At 46.4% G+C, this 19,032-nt stretch overlaps 1 long non-coding RNA gene across 2 annotated transcripts in view; it reads right to left on the bottom strand.

Moving 5' to 3' along the window:
- The window catches only part of LOC116961166, a 46,679-nt gene continuing 27,647 nt past the window's right edge, over positions 1–19,032 (bottom strand). Inside the window, exons 3-4 of one of the 2 annotated variants that reach the window (XR_006166862.1) lie at positions 14,086–14,154; positions 1–12,567 (exon numbers count right to left, since the gene is read on the bottom strand). This is a non-coding gene — a long non-coding RNA (uncharacterized LOC116961166). The remainder of the gene's footprint in view (positions 12,568–14,085; positions 14,155–19,032) is intronic. The other variant, XR_006166863.1, reaches the window with a different exon arrangement.

The following is a 19,032-nucleotide window of genomic DNA, read 5'->3' as shown; positions in this document are numbered from 1 at the left end:
TTTTGGAAGTTTGAAGGTTTCGACCTCTTGGTGCGCTTTCCTCTCCTCGGGTCCTTTAAAAGTCTCAGGGTCTCAGCTTTCGGCAGGCTTTTTCTGAACAGCTATTGCATCAGCTCTGGGGTGGGTGTAAGGAGTGTTTCTAAAAGGCAGCAGTGCTTACAGTGTTTCAAGTTAAAGGTACTTTTTTTTTTTTTATTCTTACACATTCTCAATCTGATTCCAACATTCACTACATTTACTATACATGTCACAGTGATCACAACTCACCCCGGATCCGCACAGGGTACGACAATTACACTTACCACACCATACTCTATCTTGACACGAACCATGCCTATGTTTTCCACACAGCTGCACAGAGAGCTCCTAGAGATGCTCTGGCAAAGCCTTCTCCTTCCCTCTTCAGGATTTCCTGGGTCACGGTGTCCCCCGTCATGCTGCCCTGGCACGTGTCCGTGACCGCCGGAGATGCCCCGGAGGGCGGGCGACAGGGATGCACCTTGAGGGACGTGGCCGTGGCCCAGGAAGCCCGGCCAGCCTGCCTCCGAGCCCGGGCAAAGGCTCAGGCGAGAACCCCGCCGGAGCCGGCGCCTGGGCGAGCTGCCGCCGAGGCAGAGCTCACCCGCAGCTCTGTGAGCCGGGGTCACCGTGCGGAGGGGGCTCAGACATGCCCCGTGGTGCCAAGGCAGGCACCCTGGCATGGCTCCACATCCTCTGCCTCGCCTGCTCCCTCCCACGCCGGCCGAGGATGTTTTCTCCCCAGCTTTGCCCTAATGGCTCGTTTCTGGCCTCCAGCCACAGTTTGCGGCTCCCGGTGCCTCTGGTACGGCTACCTGCAGAACTGCACTGTGACACGAGCTGGGTTAAAAGCCGACGAGGGCAACCACGTTTCTGGTTTCTTCTGAAGGGCTGTTTTAAACCTCAGTCGTGTTAGCAGCTCATTTACAGTTGCTTCCCCCACCCCCCCCCCCCCACCCCGGGAGCAGGAGAGCCCAAAGGGACTGGCTGGGTGGGAACATCTTTGGCTGGCTTCGCTGGCAAAGCAACCTCCCTACATCCCAGCCTCCCTAGAAGCTCTCTCCACTCTTCCTGGGCTCCCACCACTTTGCTGGCAGATTCCTACATTGCTTGAAAGAGTTGCATTTCCCTTTAGGGAGTAAATGGTTTACGTAGTTTGGCATTTATTCTGTCACAGCATATGTGGGACTATCATTAACATTAACAGGAATGACACATCCATCCAGCAGAGAATAATCTGTTTAATGGCTAAATAGGAAAGCTCTGTATGTTAAATTGCAGGCAGCTAGTCAGCCTTGTGATGTAGTTTTCCCTTTGATAAAATTGAGAGTCATTTCAGAACAGGAAATTAATTTTCCCTCCTTTTATTCAATAGGTGCCATAAATACAAACCTGCCCCTTGACAACCCACAGAGGTGTCCACTGTAAGTGATGTATTTATAGGAGTGAACATGCTGTAGATGCCTTAATGTAACACCAGCTTCTGGCTTTGTTGGACTGATGGTTTCTGGAGTGACAGAAACCTGGGACAACATTTGTCTCAGCTCACACCCTGTGCCAGCCCATGAACAGCTTTTACAGGCTAAACTTAAGCATTTGAGGTTTCTCCACTGGAAAGCAGGAGAGCAAGGTGATTAGAAAGAAGGGAAAAAAAATGCAGGTGGATGATAGGTACTTGATTTGTAGAGGTATAAGTTACTACCAATTATTTAGCTATTCTCAAGGGGAGAGTAAAATCTGGGTGCATTTCATCAGAAAATTCAGATCAGTTGTACTTAAGCCAATGCTATTCTTTCAATAATTAAAGTTCTGGCTGCAAATTTGCATAAATAAGGATAGAAGTTCTTTGTTATGCATTTTAATAAATGAAATGGGAATACAGCTAGAGAAAATGGGAACTAGGTAAAAGAGTCGCTGGGGATCCAACAGCAGCGAGGCTTGGGACTATCATTTGAACTGCTGCCTTCTCTGTTGCACATTCAGCTCTTCAGCAGACGTGTAGCAGTTGCAGTTTTTCAGTATTTAGGGTGCGTATATCACCACACTGCCAAAATGGATTTTGAAGAGTGTGTGCAATAGGCAGCCCCTGCATGCACAGCAGCAGCAGTAGCAGCATTAGCAGACAATAGCACCTGGATGGCATACACATTTTTGGAGGCAGTCTAGCTCAAGTGGGACTCCGTTCTGCATTTGGCCATTGATTTCTCTCCAGCCCTGCTCTCTCAGTTGTGCCAGTGAGACTATTTGTCAGGCCTTACAACAAAGAGTACTGGAGACTTGATTTGTGTTAAAAACAACCTCCCATACAGACGAGGTTATTTCCAACCCAGGCTGGTTCACCTCGTGGCCCCACATCAGTAGCTGATGTTCCTAAGTGGCAATGAATAGCAAGGGAAGAAGCCACTGCTGCAAGAAATGCGAGTCAAAAAGCTGCCTAAGATGACGGTCTGTCAGTCCTCCTGGATGTGCTTCACTGCTGTTTGTTTATGGACAAGGATGTTCGTCCTGAGTCGTGGCTAACCCTGAACTGCAGGTGGTTACACATGAACAACGACGAACATTTAAGTACCTGAATTCACAACTGTGTTAATTAACTAATATTAAGGTAATCATTAAAAGTGCAAGAACTGTATTGAAGCTCCTTTTGGTTGTCTCAAGGTCACAAGAGGACCTGGAGAAATCAGGACAAAGTGTGTTTCCTTTGCTACAAATTCCCACATTGCTGTCCCTGTCATTGCTACTGGATAAGTTCTCCTGCTACTGGTCACTGAGCAGCTCTCAGCTGCTAAAAACAAGTAATTGAGGCAGATGTGTGGGACCTATGTCTGAATTAGAATAACCCCCTCAGCCCCAGCATCTCCCTTGGAGCCAGGGGACGAGTCTGAGGTGGAGGGGAACACGACCTAACTTCCCTGACCCCTCTCCTAACCCACCCGCAAACCTGGGGGGGCTCAGGCTTCTCCCCAAGAGGAGCAGCTCAGCTCTGATTAACTGGAAAGGTACCAGGCTCACACTAAAGCTCAGGCAAACCACAAGCCAAAGGAATATCATCCTTGATATTTTGTTTAGACAATGGTTTCCCATACAAGCCATGTATGCTACAGCTGTATATGCTACAGCTGGATAATTAACAGCTTGTTGATTACATCTGGGGTAGATAATAAATACATTGTGTCCTGTTTTTTTCCTCTCCTCATCCCAAATAAGGAGGTATTGTGAATGCCTTTCAGGGCTGCCACTAGCTCCTAGCATGGGCTATCCCCAGCACAGGTTACACCAAAAGGGGATAAAACCCCACCACGAGTAAGTACCTTAGTCCTCTCTCCGACTGCTTGCCTCCATCTCTCTGCAGTTTCTGACCTCCCATGGGGAAAGGGGCTGCAGCAAAGCTTCTTCCCTCTTTCCCCCCATCCCAACCACTCCTGGGGGAGCAAGGGAGGGAGCCAGAGCCAGGGTGGGTCTGGCCGGCCCCCCTCGGCTGCGGGGGCTGCAGCCCCTCACCCTGCCGGGGCAAAGCTGCTGGACACAGCAGTGCGAAGCCAGGGGAATGGAGAAATTGGTGTCTTGCAACAATTTGTATTAATAGACAAACTGGTTTCTTTGGTGTTTTCCGGAAAACGTAATCTCAAATGCTACCACTTCTATCATCACTTCTGAAATTAAATGTTTCTCCTGGAAAGTACTTTTCTGCCTGGCATCAGAACAAGAAAGCTCTAGCCCAAAAAGCAGAAGTTCTTTAGAGCTTCAAACAATGAGTAGTGGGTGTTCTTAACACAAGTAACAAGCAGCATTCATAAAAAACCTTAGCATGGGAGCAGTGTTGAGCTGAGAACATGAATATTCTGATGCTTAAAGAGTACTAGCCTGGTGCAGACTCATCCTGGCTTCTGTGGCTGACCAATATGATTTGAAAAGATGAAGAGGGAAGATCCAATGAAGAAGAAATGGGATTTTGGCTGGTGCACACACTGGATACAGGGGAGCTTTGCAGATACTGCTTCTGGTTCCCAAAGGAGGAGGAGCTCGGGGCTGCAGATGGCTTTGGGTGGTTTGCAATTGCCAATTTCTGCAAAATTTTATTTTGCACTTGTGGCCAAGTCAGCTGCTGTATTAAAAAATGACCATGGACAAAATCAGCCCTGGACACAGCCATGCTATGGGGAGGAGAACCCATGCAGTAGTACATCTGCTCCCCTGGCACACAGCCCAGCACATTAACCAGCAGTGCTGGGGAAGAGGAGGGGAGGGGAGAAAGAGCTACAGCCTCCAGAGGCTTCCCCATTCTGGTGGCGAGTCTTTCTTGAGCAAAATCTTCCCATGTCGGGTGAGTCTGTGTATCCCTGTGCAGCACACTCTTAACTCAAGATGTATGATTAAATGGTTTCATGAACAGGGGCGATCTCAAGCATATATTTATAGGCTTTTGTCCTGATCTCTTACCTGGGACCCATGAAAGAGCAGGGTACAAGATGCTCGAGGGAGAGTGTGCGGGGACGCAGCTACCAGCCTTGCCAGCCTGTGCAGGGGTACAGGGAGGTAGCCAAGGGGGGCTGGGAGGTCAGTCGGGGAGCTTCCCCAAGGATGCCCCGGGGTTGGCAGCCAGAGCAGCAGAACCCTACTCTTCTGAGTGACCACCTTTCTTTGCTGCGGGGAAGCAGATCCCACTGTGCTGCCTCGTCCCGCTCGCCCTACCAGCTGCTGGAGGCAGCAGCAAGGGGAATCCCAAAGGCAATGATTTTGGATCAGAAGCCTCCTGACCTCCACCAGCCCCTTGCTTAGAGCTGTGCAAGCTCTCACATCTGCTGGCGGTCCCCAGGGGATGCTAGCCGTAGGATGGATTGGGGTCTTGCAGTGTAAGTGCTCAGGGAACTGTTTCTTTGTCTGAATTTCTCTGCCGCCGCCATGGAGGGGTACTGATCTCTGCCTGGGAGCCCTGTGTGCAGTCACTGTGTCAATATTTAATCATGGTAATTAGTAACAGGCTGGGTGGCTCAGGAATTCACAGCTCAGCATTTACCTCGTTCACCTCAACCATCTTTTGGGCATGTAAGGGACATGTCTAGGGCAGAGAGAAGCAACGGATCACTTAAGTGTAGCTGCCCCATTTTTTTTTTTTGTAAATGTTTCATTTATAGGCCTTCATAAAGGCATCTTCCTTTTGCTCTGGTGGCACATGACACTGTAAAACCTAGGAAGAGAGGAACTGCATTCCAGGACAAAACCAAATTATTTTTGTACCTAACCCCTGGGCAGCTGCCCTTTGCTACCAGTGTTTTAAGGCTTTTAAATATCATAGACTGGTGGCAGTGCAGAAAGAGCCTCTTTCCTCTGAAAACCAGAGTAAGGCAAGACCCTACATGTCTCGTGCAGGTCTATCCCTGCACTACAGCAGAGCAGAAAACGCATCCAGTCACGTTGATCAATGACCCGCACCTCTCCCAAAGCCATCAGCTGCCAGGAGTGGCTCCTCTCTCTTTTAAGGTCCAAGGCTCAGCCAGCAGACTGGGGCTAGCTGCTTCTGAAATCTTTAGGAATTTCTGTTCAGAAGAGTTATAAATCCACCTGCTTTGAACTGGCTTTCCAACACAGCAGGACTCTACTCTCACTTGTGGTGTACACGAGCTAGGTCTCCAAGATACACCAATTCCTTGGGTCTGAAAGCTCAGGTTAATAGGTGGTGTAAACGAAAGCCACATGCAAAGAGTTGCAAGAGGAGCAGGAAGTAAATTGGTGGATAAAACTTAACATTAATAAATGTTTTGGGGACTCTTTCCTGCGAAAGAGAAAATGCATAGGGGGATACTAAAGATCTGTAAAGTTATGAGTGATGCGAAGGTGGAGAACAGGAAAAAGGTTTTCACCTTCTCCTCTGACACAGGAGATACACGGAATTAACAGGAGGCAGGTTCAAATAAGTGAAAGGTGTTTCTTCACCCAAAACATACCCAGTGATGAAATATGTTACTTAACACAGGAGGACATGGGTGCCCAAAGTTTAGCTCAGCTAGGTAAATTTGTAGAAAAACAGTTTTATGGGAGGACCAGAAATGGCTGCTGTGCCTCCTCATTCTCTTTTTAGCCCACTATCTTTGTAGTGGCAGAGGAGAAGCTGCATGCAGCCATCGGAACAGGAGCTGCAGCGAGTCTTGAACTGGAGAGACCTGCCATCCAGGAAAGCAAAATTTGATGTTCAAATAACAAAAGAGTGATGGACTCGCAACATACGTCTCCATCACATATTGGAGCCTCCGTTGTCAGCACTTACTGCACAACAGAAGATAGTGACTGCGTCAATGTCCCCGCCTCATCCATCCTCACCCTGTCCCATGTCTACAGCAGGGCACTGATTGTACCACATCAGGTGTCTAGGATGTATGAGCGTTTGATAGGAAATAAAGGTTTGAGTTGGACACACCACTCACCAGTCTTAGCCCTCCCCAGAAATCTCTGGGCAAAATACTGGTAACAGTGCTCCAGGACACATGGTAAACTGAGGTCTTGCTTTTTTTTTGAGTGCAAATACTGCAAAATATTGCAGATACAGAGCGATCAGCCTCTCTTATGCCCCTGCTGAGGGGCTGGCCTGTGGGACCACAGACTGGGAGAAGGTCTATGACACCACGGTGCAGCAAGGCAGGGACTATCCGTCGGGGCCTGGCGCAAAGGGAACCAGCTACTCATCTCTCTCCCCTTGCACATCTGTACCGAGCTGTCTTCTCTGTGGTGCCTGGTGAGATCCACCCACCACCACGGCACCGGCCCGCCCACTGTCTCGCACCATGCAGAAGATACTCAAAACATCATTAGCACCTTTCTCTAATGCCTGTGTGCACATGCTAGTGTGTATGCATTAACTACAGCCATGTAAATACCTGTGTATGTATTTTAAGATAGATATAAATAGCTTTTTTAGGTTTGATATTTTCCAAGCAGGTGAGGATTTGGAAAGGGCCTCTTTTTCCCAGAGGAGGCAATTAGGTAGTCCACCTATTTTAATAAGGGCCGTACCCTGCTCTGCCAGCAATCAGCGAGAACGACTGCCACAACAGCCAAGCGGTGCAGCCGGCGAGCATTTGGCTTAATCATTTTTCGACAGAACCTGGTCTCTGTGGAACATTCATAAATAATTAACCCTGCTGGGGGCACGAGAGCCAGCTCATCGCTGCAGACCCGCAACAAAACAGACAACAAAGCCCCAACCAAACCCTGGATCTTTTCTGATTAGTGGTGTGAAGCTTCCTACTAAATTGAGCTCAGAACAGCTTCTTGTTCATGCTGCAGAGGAGAGGGTATGGCATTAGCCTCCCTGGGGGCTCATCAGTGATAAGGAGAGGGAGGGGGAAATATCTGGAGCCCCGATGAGCGCGGATGGCAGGAGGTGAGTGAATAGGGAGCTTCACTCGGAGCGTGACAGCTGCAAGGCCCCACGTCCCCTCTGCTCCCCACAGCAGTGCCTCCTGGAGCTTTTGTCTCTCCGCAGCCAAGATGACAGCCTTGTGCATCTTTTCACCAGGGTACGCCTTCCGACCCGACACGGATGCTGTGCACATGGGATCCAGCATTGTCAGAGCCTGACAAACAATAGGGCATTAAGGGGAAATAAAAGGTGGCTTTCTTCAAACCCGAACTTTCTCATTTCCAAATGATCTGGCTTTCAATGAGGGCAGCTTACCTGACTGGACCACTGCTTGTTGACGCGAGCCAGGGCTGACGTCCCCCTGGGGCATGGCAGGGTTTGCTCTGCCGGCTGGTTTCACTTCTGAACCCTGCTCCAGCGTGGCAGAAAACCACCCATATGCCGCTCCAGGCGTGTATCTGGGTGACCCAAGGTCCCCATTTAGCGTGACATTGTACAGCCTTCATCACCTCGTGGACTTCTTAAGGCTGAAAATGCTGGGATAGCTGCTTTGGTTTTGTCTGGAGCAAAGTGTGAAAGCTCCAGGCCAGGCTGGGACGTAGGAGGGTGGTTTGGGAACTGGCTGCAACTCTGACAACAAGAACTCCTACAGACAGCTTGTGGGCTTTCCTCTGAACCCCTGCTACTTGCATTCCCATGGCCTTTCCCTGCTTTTCACACAGTTCTCCAAAATCAATCTTCTCTTACCTGTTCCCACCTCTGCCTCTGATCTGGAGGGACTGCACTAGCCATTTTACTTCTGTAGTTCTTGGTCTTCCCACCCAACAGAAGCTCTGCAGAAAGACCTAAGGGTGATGGTTCCCTGTTTAACCTGCATGGATGATACCATGCTGCAGTGAAAAAAAGGGAGGCACTTGATCCACACAGATAAGCGAGTGTCGTACATTAGAGACTGTGAGTACCACAGAGCTGCTGGAGCATCTAACAGCACACCAAAAAAAGCAGTTGATATATTTCAGTAGTTCAGGGGAACGCAATGACTCAGGAGGGGAGGGATGTCTAGATAACACCACTGATGAGAAAAGACTGTACAAATGGACAGTGCTCAGTGAGATGAGAAAGGAAAACAGAAGATTGAGAAGAATGAGGACTGCAGATCTCAAAGATGCTGCTGCTGATGTGCAGGGAATAGACCTTCCACCACAGGCTGGACCAGGAGAAGTGAACTTCTTCACAAAAAGTGAACTGCAGCAAGGGAGACTTAGACCAGAAGGTTAAGTTTCCTAACTCTAGGCATTGTGAGGTACTGGTGGAGATTGCCCGGGGTGCTTATTGAATCTCTGTCACTGAAGGTTTCTAAGAACAGACTAGGAAAATGCCTGTCAAAAATGTTTTACATCTAATTGATTTTGCCTTGGAGCAGAAATATAGGCTAAAGGCTTGAGGCAGTCCTGTTTCCTGAGGCGCTTTTAGATGTGCTAATGATCTAAACAGTTCATAAGAATTAAGTATTTGTTTTTAATACCTTGCATACCTGGCATGTTTAGCATGCTCTTAACTAAGGTCTGGGTACAGAGGGAAACGTCTCTTTCAGCCATCTAGCAATGTCCCAAGCAAATCATCTGTATCAAAAATGCCATTCATGGCACATATTTTTAAGAGCAGAATATTGAGCAGGTTGTCAGCCGGCCAGCCTCAGAACATGGAGCACACAGAATCCTTGGCTCACACATTTATGAAGCCTGTGTCCCTACGTCCTCCTTATGTTAGCAAAGATCTCTGATTTATGACAATAAACTGCCTTGGTTGGACTTGACCATGGTTGCGAGTGCTCACACGAGCAGGTAAGGTGTCAGGTCAGAGGGGTTGGGAACCCCCAGCACAGGCTGGAACAAGCACCAGGGACACTCCACTCCGGGGATTTCCAGTTACTTTCCAGTACAGCATGAATTAGCCTGGCTTGGCCTACTGTACTCACCAGAAACACACACGGATGAGGCAACGTGCTAAAATCCACCATTAACCTGACAACCCATGGAAAAAACGGAGAACAAAGAGATACCTTCTTTCTGAGGATGGAACATAGCACAAGCTGAGATGGCGTGCCCACCTGTGGGTGACAGGCGTGTGGGCAGCCCCTGGTGCCCACGTGCCTCGGCGTATCAGGCACGCCACGGACTCCCACCAGCTGTGGAGAGCTAAGTCCATGCCCTTGCAGGGGAATCAGGTCTGGAGGGTGGCCGTGAGGCAAGGTGGACCTGGCCACAAAGACCGGTGCTTCAGTCCATATTCCTTGTAGGCTGCTCTGCTTGCTGCCAGCTGAAGGCTAAGGTGTTTGCTCAAGTCACTTCTGTGCAGAAAAGCATAGAAAGCGGCCAAAAAGCAGGTGGTTTGCTGCAGATTGATACTTCTTGTGAAAAGATTTCAAGGGTGGGCCTGTAGGCTTAGTGTACCTAGAGCCAGACGGGCTACTGAGAGGCAAGGAAAAGATAGCCAGGCCTTCCCCTGAGCATGGACATCCCTACAGCAGGCTGAAGCACAGCACAGCTGGTCTGTGATCCTCCTCTTCCCAGCCACAGCTCCTTGAGTCCCAACAGAGAGCTGAAAGAGAAATAGGTACATGTGGGGTGCTGCAAAGCCAACCATCTGCCTGTGGGGCCAGCCCACCCACGTGCGTGGACCCTGCAGGAATGCGTGGCAGGGGAGCACGCACAACTGCAGGGGAAATTCTCTCCCATGCTGGGGATGAGGAATGAAGAAAACCGTATCTCCAAACCCATGAGGCGCGTAGGAGGGTGCTAAGATCTGCCCTAAGTCTCCTTTTGTCGGGAGCCCCCTGGCAGGACGGATCAGGGATTCTGTGGCAACCCGATTTAAATATGAAAACATACAGAGTAAGTGTGAAAATTAATACACAATTCAGAGCCCTCCGTAGTGGTCTGCAGCTCGCTTCTGTCAGGCATACACTAAGAAGCAATTAACTTTGAAAATTACCCTATTGGACCAAGAAAGTAAGGCAAAACATTCTGTCTGACAGCTATATCAGGCCATTTCAGTTCCTTCACACTATTTCAACATATGCAGTTTTTCATCTGCTATTGTGGCTTTCTGCAAAAGTGTGCAACATTGAAGTTTGAAGGCTTTGGGGATTTTGGGAATATATGGATGAACTCATTAGCAGCAGCAAAATGATCAGTGAGTGAAATAATTTGCATAGATATTTAAATGCCTACTTTTAGGTTGCAGAGCTATTCTTTCACTAAAAGGAGAACAGTTTCCTTTTGAAGTTACTGCTTGAAACTGCCTTGTGCTCCAGAAAACAACTTGCTGGCAATTTGCATCGAGTTTTCTTCACGGAATGGTGCCTAATTTGAAAACAACAGAGGTAAAACTTCACCAAAGGCCTTGCTCCCACTCGTGCTGGCTCCTGAGCTTCTCTCTTGCTGAAAGCTTTAGCTTCTCCGTCTCAGTTTCCACATCCCAGTTTTTCAGCAAGGTGTGGAGACTTTGGCAGTTGCCAGCTAAGCACAGAAATAAGCCTTTGGTAAAGGGAAGGAGACAGATACATTAGTTACCTGCCAGAACATGAAATTACCGAGGGTGTGTCTATTTGACCCAGCTCAGCACCACACTGTTTTGCACCACAGAGGTGCAACATCTACACCAGCACTCAAGGCTGGCTCACGGGTTTATTGTGCAAGGGATGGAAATAACAGAAACGGCGATAGCAATCTTACAGCCCTTCTGCCGCTGGGACCCCGGCTGCTGCAGCACGGGATGAGCTCCTCTGCCTCGGTGATGGCATACTGGGATGAGCCCGAACTGGGATGAGCCCATACTGGGATAAGCCCCTCTGCCTCAATGATGGGACGCTGGGATGAGCCCCTCTGAGCTGCTCTGAGCTCACAAGTGCTCTTACAGGGTGATGCTCATGATACAGATTCACCAGTCGCTGATAGCAGTTGAGTCCAGCATGTAGACTTGGCTTTGAGGAGTCCCTTGGCCAATACGCTCCGATGCCCTTACTTCATTAATAAAATTACAGTTAATGCAATATTTCCAGTGGATAAGACAAGCCACGATACACATACTCATGCCCATTGAATATATGTACACTGATTAGCTACACATTGATTATGTGTACATTGAGGTACACCATGATTAAACAGCAAAGGCACAGCATTCATGATACAGAGGTGTACTCCTGGGCAGTCATGTCGCTGGCCGGTGAGTGGTCACAGGTTGCTCAGCATACATGGGAAGACTGCAAACATGCAGATTGCTCCTCGTACAATAACTGTACTCCTTGTACAGTCATTTCTGGGTCCTCCACAACACACACAGGAACAGCTAAGCAAGTGGTCGGTTGTCCATATGAAACCAAATGAAGTCAAGGAAAAATAAAAATACAGCAAGGACACTCATAAAGCTCCACACACTCAAGGGCACTGAGATCAGGCAGCTCTGCTGAACCGAAGGGCCTTTCATGCCATTTGATGTATATGTGTGAACTGTGCTCCTGTGAATTGTTAACTGGTCCTTTAGGAGTGAGTTAGATGAATGAGATTCCGATATCAGAGCTAATGCCCCTTTGAAGTGTTGCTTTGCCTTTGTGCGCTTCTGTCTCTGCATCACTGGAATGTCTTCCATGAAGCTTTATTATCACTGGTAATGAAGAACTAAGAGGCAAATTTTCTATTCAAGGCTTGAGTAGTTAAAAAAAACCCAACTTCCCTGGATACTGGAAAATCAAATAGAAGACTCGAGGGCAGAAGGGCTAATTAAAAAAAAAAAAAAAAAAAAGCCTGCTTTACTATGAAAACCCTCGAGGGGAGATAAAAGCTGAAGGGAGGTACGTGCTTGAATAATGGGTTTGGGTCCATGTCTAATACAAAGCATTGATTTTGGCTGCTTGATGAAGTTAGTTATTGGATTAGAAAAGTCTAATTTAAAGGGACACTGCCTACTAAGATACTCTGTTGGAGAAGTCTGTATTGCTGTCATAAGTTACTACTAATTTTTTTGAGAAATAAAAAAGACTAGATTTGAAAAAAAAAAAAAAATCCCTTGGGTAATCACTTTATTTCATACAGCTGGCAGAATTAGTGGCATGTCTTAGCTTCTCTCTTTGCTGTGTCCACTCCTTGCATCCTTATTTAGTGTCGCAGCAGCTCACTGGGAGTAGAAGAAGGCTGGAGAAGTACAATTTAAAAAATAATGGGGAGACATGACTGTGAAGCAGCAGAAAAAGATAGAAGCTGGTTAAACAGAAGCCAGGGACAGGAGGCATTTCCATAAGATATTTTAAACACTATTTGAAACTGGGCTATTTCCAGTTTGAGAGTGCCCACTTAAGTAGGTGGGCATTAGACATCATTCGCAGGGCAAATGTATTGTTTTATTTAGAAATGACAGATCAGGAGTGAGACTGGGCCATTGACACACCTCGACTCATCTAACTTTAGACCTTACAACATAAATGTCTTTATCTGAGCTTGGTTTGAACTTCCTTTGTAGTCACTGGGAAGAGAGTGAGTCATCTCACGCCAATGCAGACATCTGAGAGGGCAGATGACTCATGCCTTACAAGTACCTACTTCTCTTCAGCTGATGACAAAGGACAGCTCAGATGGAGACATCTGATGTCAGGTGAGATGCCTCCCACCTTGACTGGCCAGACTACTGTAAGATGCAAAATATGAAGTTAGACAAAGAACAACACACGCAGACTGGCTAGCACCTGTATGATATGTTACCCTAACTGGTGACCTGATGAGAACTCTTGTGTCTGATTGCTTTCTCACATTGATGTACCTCAGCTGGAAAAAAAAGTCACCATTCACTCAGGACTGTCCTGATATGCTCCCAGCCCGCAGGAAAGACAGCAGAGGCAAGGTTGTGGGTTAAACCCTGAGGCCCAGGTTGTGCGGTCGTGCAGCCTGAGTGGCTGTAGTGGTCAATTTTAGTCTGAGCATCTGTGAGAATCACGCCAATGGACTCAGCAATACGTGGTATAGCAGCATGAATGTCAGCAAAGCAGAGGTTTTCGGTGTTAGACAGACCCAGGCAATCATCCCCTTTTCCAAGCCCCCTGTTTTCAGTCATCTTGCCTTGTCCTCAAACTGTGACAAAGGGTGACAGTGGCCACTGGTTCATCCACAGCTGGTGAGATCCAACTGCAATGGTCACTGAAGAGTCATCCAGAAACTCCTATCTGTTGGTGACTGTAGCACTGTTGCATGCTTGCGAGGCAACCTTTGTAGCATCACCCAGGAACTCACCCTAATCATTAGTATCAAAAAAGTGGGTTTTCCCCTAGGCCAGTACTACAATCTCCCTGGGAGCCCACCTAAATAGTGGTTGGCAAGTTTATCAATCTTGGTACCATTCCTTCAATTCAGAAGTAATCGCTGCATCTCAAAAGCAAACCTGTCATTTAGTCATCTACGAAGTTGTCTTTGGAATGAATGAAGGATTCAGGGCTCAGCCAAAATGACTGCATGTCTGACTCTTGTTATTTCTGCTCTCCTCCCTGGGTGGTAATCTTGGGCTATGTTGAGATGCCTAACCCAGCTTCTGCAAACGCTTCCCTGTGCTGGATTCGGGGTATGGGCTGCATGGTCATGTCATTAAAACTGAGACTCTGTCTTGCAACAATTTCCTCCGTGTTACAACACGATAATTAAGAGCTCAACAGCGTTTGAACATACCTTCAGTGAGGACCCGCATCTCCCGGTCCCTGAGCAGTACTTTCTGTGATCACAGCTTTTCAGGCCAATCTGGAGGGCAGAAGAGAGGAGGGGGTCCTTAAAGGGAATCAGCCACTTTTGCAGACATCTAAAATTAATGTGCCCAGCTTGTAGCTGTGCACGTTCCTCATAGACTGGTGTGTTTTCATGTGACTACACGAAGAGTTGATGCGTTGGCTAAAATTAGCTACAACACATCTAGGAAACAGGCAGTATAACAACACTCACTAATCATAATAATTCTTGTCATACTTCTGGTTTCTGAAACAGAACCTGTTTAACCATTAGAATGTTACAGTGAAATTCTGCTGTTAGGTCTCGCCATCATTACAAAGCAGAACCTGGTGCTTAAGTTCACTGGAAGTGTTGTCTCAGGTAAGCACATTGCTCTATGAGCAGCAGAATAAATGGATATTGAATTTCTACAGATTTGTGTCGTATTTCCCCCCATCTGCCTCCAGCAGCACTTCCAGCTTCCACCTAGGTCATCTAATAAAGTAACAATGTGTGTGATGCTGTTCCTTCTGAGTTCATGCACTGAAGGAAACAAGGATTGAGCAGGTCTGATCTCTAAAACACTATTTATCCATATAGGTTGAAATCTCACCAGAAGCGGAAGAAGGGCAGGACAAAGGGAAGGGCCTTGGCACGCAATTTTGCACTGATGCAGAATACGCTATGCTAAAATATAGCACTGCAGACACAAAGGCTTTGCCTCAGAAACCAGAGGAGGAGAGTGGTTGTGTGTCAAATTGTCTTTTTTTGATTGATATCACTAACAAATCATCTCATTTAAAACCACTTTGGCATATTTGTTTTCTCTCTCTCAGGCTTGTTGGTGATGTCCAGGTTTGAACCCAGCTGTCAGCTTGCCCCATCCCTGGCAGCTGCCGAGTCCCACCTCTGCGCCAGCACCTGCACCTGCTACGGACAAAAGCGTTGGAGATCTGACTCACCAAGTTCTATGTTGCTTCAGTTCAGCGGCTATCAATTTTTATGAGCATTCATAGATTGTTTGGTTTTCTTGACTACACAAATTCCCAGATAGCAATGTTATTATTTACAGCCACCAATTCTCTCATTAATTCAAATCCTGCCCCCTAAAAAAAACCCAATATAATGCCTCCTAAGGTAGGAGGTTACTTCCGAGTCATTGGCAAAACAGCTTGTTCTCTGGTCTCATGGGCTCCCCAGTGTATCTGGCCTTTATTTCTTCCTCTTTCTGGTTTTATGAGTCCTCTCTTGGATTACAGTCATCCCCCAGAGTCCTGCAAAGTGGCAAGAAATGAACAGGAATGTCTGGGCGTTTCTCTTAGAGCTGCCAATCCATCTCAGTGTTGAGTAAATGACCTGGTGCACGTTCAGACTGCCAAGTATCATAGAACATGTGTTTGGGGCATTTTTCAGCAAAGAAAACTAAAAATTTGGCATCTGTCCTTAGTTTTGTAATTTGAAGGCTATTGGTCAGAAGCGATTAAGCATTGAAGTGTGCATGTTATAACACGGCACGATAACTTGGCTAGGCATTCAATGACCTAGCTAATGAGGAAAGATGATCTCAGTCTGCTTCCAGCAGTGTTCAGATGGCAAAACAAGTTGGTGTGTGGTAGCATCTCGCTTGACATGGCTGAGTGAAATCCTGTGTGAGGAACAACTATGTTGGGCCTGAGCCCTGGAAATCCTCACACATGTGCTACACTACCAGTTTATGGGCAGTGCTGTCTGAGTCAACAGCACAGCTTTGGCCTCTCCTTCAAATGCAGGATTGCCTACAAAGGCAAGTTGCATTCAAAAGCTTCTTGCTGCTGGCATGTGAGGACCACGGTGGGCCATTGCTGTTGTGGTGTAGGCAGAGAGGTGTGAAGACTTGCCGTTCTCTTGTGACAGTGATGCGTGTCTTTAATGAACATTAGAGTTCCTCCCCCTCTCCTCCCCTCCGCCCTTAGACGAAGGCAAAGAGCATGCCCGACCAGAAGCATTAGCATCACTGCTCACTTTCTGGCGAGCAGGATATTAACTCATCATGACACTGCAAACAATGAGACTGGATTTGTAGTTTTTGCTTGTTTGTTTTATTCTTTAAGTTGAGAGAACAGTAATGAGATAAAGTACCCTCCAGAAAAAGCTAAATAGATTTTAATAGCTTCATTAATGGAGATAGCCACCTACATAAAACCTTTTTTTTCAAATAATGAGGATCTGCAGTCTACAAAGAGTCAAAATCAGCACATTACTTTATGATACAGTGCTCAGGTACTGGTTAACCATAACATTATTAATGGTTGATGAGGAACTGGGCATAGTTCTTCTGTTAAGGTTCTTGTTCAGGTAGGCTATATGTACATTCAAATGTCAGGAGCCGTACAGCAAAATACTCACCACTAAGAACAGGTGAAATTTCTAGTTTGTTTTTTTCTTTTCAAAAATACATAAGCCAGTTATAACAGAGAATTAAAATATGACAAAATGATGAACAACCAACTGACATCAACTTTGTGGTTGAAATGCCGGCCTTCACCTGAAGTGAAAGCATTTTTTATTTAACCGGTGGAAATTATTCTTGCAATTTCAGTTAATATTGATTAAGCTGATGTGTTTACAGTTGTAGCATTCTTGGCCACAGCTTAACAACAGTGAAAGGAGAACATTTGTGCCACATTCCTGCTGCCTGTTGGAGCAGGAAAAAGATATAGTCTCACGGTAGTAGAGGCATAGCTGTTCTCTGAACTCTCACCTCCCACAGCCTCCAGGAATTACATGAACCAGGTAATGCTTAGCTGATAGTAAATTTTATAAAAGTCTTTCTCAGAATACCTAGGGGATTCACAGAGCAGCAGCAGAATTTCCCCTCCCTTGGACTCCACAAGAAACGGGTATCAGAAGAGAAAGGCTGCTGCTTTAGGTGGGGAGGGACCGCTGGCTTGGGATCAGTTTGAGAGACTCAGGGGGAAATATTTTAAGACACATGTCAATGGAAGCTACAGGCTTTCCAGGATTTCCTTACAGTCAGCTGTGTATCCTAAAATGTGCCCTCCCAAAGTGGTACTGTGATGGACCAAGGGGCAGAGTTAAGGTTATAACGCTGACGTTTATGGTGCTCAGTCATAATACTTTGTACTGTTCTCTTAATGTTAGGTGGGATGTTTCCATGAAACATAGCTCTCCTGTTAAGTTTCAACAGGCTCTTCCTTAAAATGAGATCCACGCTCTCAATCTTAACAGCAGTTCAGTGGGCCCTGTACTTCAGTACCTTTGAAGTCCCTGCTGACAGTAAGGGAGCTTCAAGCTGTTGAGTCAGCTCTCACCTCCTGGGATATTTCTGACTCTGTCTGTGGTGAGGGATCGCTTAGCAGAGTTGACACAGACTCTTGGTTTTGCATTTACATGTGGCTAATTGTGGTGCTGACAGACCAGCTCTATCACAATGTTATGAAATTGGACATGATCTTAATTGTCTTGCAAGGTTTGTATTTTTGAAGTGCTCAGTGCTTATCACCTCTGTGTTGGTCTCTGTGGAGATCAGGTTTACCCTGAAGATCAAGATCATGTCTCTTGTTTCAGTTGCAGAGTGCAAAAACAAGCTACTGTGCAGTAAGTGCAACAGGACATGTCCTCCCATTATTTTCCCTTTGACTACAAGATAAAGGAATCCAACTTCTGCCACTTGCCACTTGTCTTTTTGGCTAGTAAACTGCGCAAGACACTGTACTTTGATTTTCTTCTTCTTTTTTTCCAGTCACAGTGGGCTAGTTGTGGGAGGAAATACTTGAATCTGGTTGTTCAGCAGATTTCTGGACATTGTAACAAATGTTTTGTGAAAAGTCACATTGACCTTGTGAGGTGTAATCAAGTTGTTTTAATGTCACTCTAATATTTCAGACTTCTGCAAGTTGTTGACATTTTATCTTCCTGCACACAAGCTCAAAATCCCTTTAACCAATGTTACAGCTTTTAGAGTCAACAGACACAGCTTCTAAAATACATGCAATCTAACCTTGGCTCTTATTTGTCTTCTTTTTTTTTTTTTTTCTTCAAATCTTATTAATTTTCACCACCACATTAAATGCATTGGTCCTGAATATCCTTCACAGAGCATATATGTTAAATGTGTTGCGCTCTTGAAGCAACCTATCACATATAAGTGACACCTTCAAATTTGTCATATTTCCATAAATAAATCTATTCTAATGAGATCATTTGTGCCAAGTGCATTTTCTGTTCTCCAGTGTTAATCCTCTTGCAAGTCTCTTCAGGCTGTCAGAGTAATCAGTTGCATCACTGTTGGTGCAACAGCTCTCCTGAACAAACATGGGCCATGGTGGCACACGGTCCTGCAAACCAATGCCAAGCTAATGAGGCACTATGAGCAGGGCTTTCTCATTTGACTGAACTTAGTTTTTGACAGATATGGCAGAGAACCTCTGACCCAGAGATACAGCTCTCTTTAAAATACTACCTGTACTTCATAATAAACATTTGCCTACCCGAATGCCAAGGTTTTCTGCTGTAATGTGTAAGCATAAAAATGGACAATCCATGCTGGGACAAGAAACCTGGTTGTACTGTACACAGAAGGACACTTAAGCACACTTTTCAGTACGGGTGAAGTTGCCAAGAGGTAAGCCCATCCTAACTCATGTTCCAGATCAGAATAGACGTAAATCGTCTGCCGCTTAGTCTGCTTTTCCTGCTAACATGTATTTAATGAAGGACAACTTTATTTTCTGCACCCTTTGGAAAACAAACTAAAGTTACCACAAATAAGAAATGCTCCTGGCTACTTCATTCTGACCCAAGCTATACAGTATAGAGAAAAGTTACCAAGATACCATGAGATGTGATTGATGGATTACTTATGTCTAGTGTTGCTGTTTCTAGAAATGCTCAAAAGAAAATGAAAAGAAAGGG

Source organism: Tyto alba, unplaced genomic scaffold, assembly GCF_018691265.1.
Source record: "Tyto alba isolate M040663 unplaced genomic scaffold, T.alba_DEE_v4.0 Super-Scaffold_46, whole genome shotgun sequence".
NCBI lineage: Eukaryota > Metazoa > Chordata > Aves > Strigiformes > Tytonidae > Tyto > Tyto alba.
Note: the sequence above shows the minus strand (reverse complement) of the source record. Positions and strands in the feature narration are given on the sequence as shown.